The sequence below is a fragment of the Panthera tigris genome, chromosome B4 (genome assembly GCF_018350195.1).
Source record: "Panthera tigris isolate Pti1 chromosome B4, P.tigris_Pti1_mat1.1, whole genome shotgun sequence".
NCBI lineage: Eukaryota > Metazoa > Chordata > Mammalia > Carnivora > Felidae > Panthera > Panthera tigris.
In genome coordinates, this window is record NC_056666.1 from 138,860,937 (window position 1) to 138,865,438 (window position 4,502).

At 50.8% G+C, this 4,502-nt stretch overlaps 1 long non-coding RNA gene across 1 annotated transcript; it reads left to right on the forward strand.

The window, feature by feature from the left end:
- Positions 1 to 515: 515 nt before the first annotated feature.
- Positions 516 to 3,337, forward strand: LOC122240169. The gene is made up of 3 exons (XR_006219530.1): positions 516 to 889; positions 1,610 to 1,713; positions 3,222 to 3,337. It is a non-coding gene; the product is annotated as an uncharacterized LOC122240169 (long non-coding RNA).
- Positions 3,338 to 4,502: the final 1,165 nt, after the last annotated feature.

Sequence of the window (4,502 nt, forward strand, 5' to 3'; positions counted from 1 at the left end):
CTTCGAACAGTTTTATGTTTCCAGAAAAACTGGACAAAATGCCCAGAGAATTCCCATATGTTACACACACACACACACACACACACACAGTATTTCCCCAGCCGGTTAGTGTGGTGCGTTTCTTACCCTTGATGAACCAATGCTGATACATTTTTTTTGAATTTTTTTTTTGAGAGAGAGAGACAGACGGACAGAACACGAGAAGGGGAGGGGCAGAAAGAGAGGGAGACACAGAATCCGAAGCAGGCTCCAGACTCCGAGCTGTCCGCACAGAGCCCGACGCTGGGCTCGAACTCATGGAGTGTGAGATCACGACCTGAGCTGAAGTCGGATGTTCAACCAACTGAGCCACCCAGGCGCCCCGATACATTATTAACTGTGCACATAGGGGCTCATTCCTTGTGCTATAAACTCTATGGGTTTGAACAAATGTGTAATTACACACGCCCACCATTATGATATCACACAGAGTGGTCTCACTGCCCTGAAACTCCTCTGTGCTCCCCCCCATTCATCCCGCTGTCCCCCGACCTCCTGTCGACCATTGGTTCTTTTACCGCCTCCAAGCTCGTGCCTTTTCCAGAATGTGACATAGAACTGGAATCAGACAGCGTGTGGCCTTTTCAGAGGGGCTTGTCTCCCTCACTGATGTGCATTTAAGTTTCTTCCTTGTCTCTTCATGGCTCCGTAGCTCATTCGCTTTTAGGGCTGAACAGTGCTCCCGAGTCAGGCTGGGCCGCAGCCTATGTGTGCATTCACCGAAGAATGTCCTGGTTTCTTTCCAGCTTGGGTGATCACGAACCAGCATCAGTGCGCAGTTTTTTTGTGTGGACATGCGTTTTCAACTCATCTGAGTAAACCCAAAAGAGCATGGATGCTGGATCATACAGTAAGAGTCTGTTCGGCTTCCTAAGAAAACTCCAAACCGCCCTCCAGAGCGGCTCGCGGTTCTGGGTGCCTGCCAGCCGTGAGTGAGCGTTCCTGGGGCTCCGTGTCCCTGCCAGCACGTGCTGTTGTCAGTGTTTTCCATTTTATTTAAAAAAAAAATTTTTTTAACCTTTATTGATTTTTGAGACAGAGAGAGAGAGCATGAATGGGGGAGGTTCAGAGAGAGAGGGAGACACAGAATCTGAAACAGGCTCCAGGCTCTGAGCTGTCAGCACAGAGCCCGACGTGGGGCTCGAACTCACGGACTGTGACATCATGACCTGAGCCTAAGTCGGACGCTCAACCGATTGAGCCACCCAGGCGCCCAGTGTTTTCCATTTTAACCGTGCTCAGGAGTGCACGTTAACTCACAGTCCCCTAATGCCACATGTCGTCTTTTGTGAGGTTTCTGTTCAAAGCTCCCACCCACCTCGTAATTGGGTTCTTCCCTTAATGTTGACCTTCTGCGGTCCTTTGCACATTTTGGATGGAAGTCCTTCATCAGACGTGGCTTCACAAGCACGGTCCCCCATTGGTGGCTTTTCCTTGTTCTCTCAGTGGGGCTGAGTACCGAGCAGAGGCATTTAATTTTAACAGTAAGCCCAACTTACTGTTTTTTTTTTTTTTCTTTCATGGATCGTACTTGTGGTGTGGCATCTAAAAACTCATCACCAAACTCAAGGTCTTCTGTATTTCCTCCTATTTTCTCTTCCGGGAGTTTTATCATTTGCATTTTACATTTAAGTCTGTGATCTTTTACGAGTTCATTTTTGTGAAAGGTATAAGGTAAGTGTCTACATTCATTTTTTTTTGCATGTGTGTCTCTTTGTGAATATTTTTGCAACTATTAATTATTAATTATGGGGACCTACAAAGAGACCAGAAAATATTATGATATGATGTTAAGTGGAGGGTGGTGGGCAAAATCCCTTCTCTGCAGTAGCTTCAGATATAGGGGAACAGGAGGCAAGAGAGAAGAGAGGGACAGGATGGTGGGGGAAGAAGCATGGTCTGCAGAGAGCCAGAAGGGGAGATGTAGCCAAGCACCCCCCCCCCCGCCAGGGCCTTGGGCTACACGCCTGTGTCCTGGAGGAACATACAAAGCTTGGACAGGGCCTGGAGGAGGACCAAGTCCTGGAGAGGTCCTAACAAAGCAGGGAGGAGGGGAGGGCTGAAAGCCACAGATGCTTCCCTTGAAGAGCCACCTGCTAACTCAGAGCCCTGCACAGGCTCGCCGGCGAGGGCTCTTACTAATAATCTGAGCAGCAGAACCAGGGCTGGATGCAAGGTCTCCTGAGCTCCAAGGTCAGGTGTATCTCACGGTTGTAAGGAGACGAGATGAATACCCACTGCTGGTTTTCCACCAAGTCTTTGGGCTCAACTCCACGTGACAACCCTGGTGCTGACAAATGTAGGTTGAGTGTGGGACAAGGGGGCCTGTGTCTGATGACCTGGTTGGCCTAAATGGGCCAGAGCCAAAGCAGGATGGGCCTCCTCTGCCTACCTTTCTCTCGGGCCATGCATCTCCCAAAGTCTGGAGTGCAAGGCCAGATGCTAGGCAACTGACACCCCACATTTTCTGGCCAGTCCTTCATCCCCAATCCTCCTCAGGAGCAGAGCCAGATCAGGCTCTGTCTGTCCCTCCCGAGGTACAGACATGCAGCCCAGGGCATTGCAGGGTGTTCTGGGAGGGGGCAGAAGTTGGCTATACTGGCCCTTATTTACAGCTCCATGCAGACTTGACCACACATCCCTCCCTTCTTTCTTCCTTCCTGTTACCCCAAATCCCAGCATGAAGTCTCAACAGCCTGAATGGTGGGTGTCGACCACCATTTGACATGGCAGCTCCTAGTGAGGGTCTGTCCTTATACAGACCCTCCAGGGGGACATCTAGTCAGGAACCGTCCTTACAGAGAACATCCAGGGGGACATCTATTCAGGGTCTGTCCTTACACAGACCCGCCAGGGGAACATCTTTTCAGGGTCTGTTCTTACACAGAGCCTCCATGGGGACATCTATTCAGGAACCGTCCTTACACAGACCCTCCAGGGGGACCTCTAGTCAGGAGAACCGTCCTTACACAGACCCTCCAGGGGGACCTCTAGTCAGGAACCGTCCTTACAGAGAACATCCAGGGGGACATCTATTCAGGAACCGTCCTTACACAGACCCTCCAGGGGGACATCTCTTCAGGGTCTGTCCTTACAAAGACCCTCCAGTGGGACATCTATTCAGGAACCGTCCTTACAGAAAAATCCAGTGGGGCATCAATTCAGGGTCTATCCTTACACAGAGCCTCCAGTGGGACGTCTCCTCAGGGTCTGTCCTTGCACGGAACTTCGAGAGCCCTTACGAAGGGAAGAGTTTCCTGAGTGTTGCGGATATCCTAAATATCCAACGTCTATGAAGCTCCGGTGAATTTGTTAAAATAAAAAGGTGCTGATGGTCATTTGCTGTGAGTTTAATCCAATTAGATGACTTACTTAAAATAAGGCTTTTCATAGGAAAACAGGAGCACGTGCAAATCAGCAGCACACTGGCCCCTCTCCACCCAGGAATCTTCCAGATGAGTCTAGACAAGTGAACAGCCACTCTCTGCTCAAAGACGCCTGAGGACTGGGAGCGTGCTGGCAGCCCAGTACATCTGAATGGTTCCAAAAGTCACAACGTTCTTTCTTGTAATAATCAGAACCTGTTGTTCCTGAAGCTTCCATCCGTCAAAGCTGTGCCTATTTCCCTCAGTCAGCAGCACAGAACAGATCTGTTCCCTGGTCCCTGGAAAAAGGACAGATCCTTGCGTGTCTGAAAGGAGCTGTCATCTCCCCAGTGCCCTGCCCCCACCACCTCTGCAACCCAGAGAGAGAAAGCTGACACTTAGGAGACCCACTGTTTGTCAAGCATTTTATTTGGGTCAAAACACAGCAATTCTCATTTAGGATGAAGGAGCCAGGTTCAGACAGGTGAACTGCTCGCCCAGGGTCAAACTCGGAGGAGAAGACGCCTATACAGATTCACCCCCTTTCACCCTGAAAGCCGCCTTCTCTCCAGGTCCCGCAGAGTGATGGCCTCTCTCTGGCACAGGAGCACAGCACCCCCGGTCCCATCAGTGCCTCTGGGGTCAAGGGACCCCTCCCCTCACCCTGCCATCAGCCCTTTTACAAAAGGGAACTCTCAATGTCCCCCCCCAGTTGCAAAGATGCCCCTCCTGCACCTCAGGTGGGGACTCTCTCCTCTTCCTCTTCTGCATCTTTTAGGAATGGCTCCAAGTGAGATTCCAGAATGGTCGGCCAGCAGAGTCTTAAACAAATAGGGTGGTTTGAGAGCCTGGGGTAGGCAGCCCAGGCTGACTTTGTGGCTCAAAACCACCATCAAGAGCTCAAGCTCTTCTGTATCTCACCGCCTACAGCAAATGGCCTGTTGCCTCACGTTTGCAAAATGGCAGATGTTCCTCCAGGCACGACATCCTTCAGGAAGAGGGACGGACAAAGGCTTTCTCCTCAGGGTGCTCTGTCTTCATTCCAGAAGGGAAACACTCCCCCACACATCTCCTACATCTCAGTCAGAACTAGGCCAT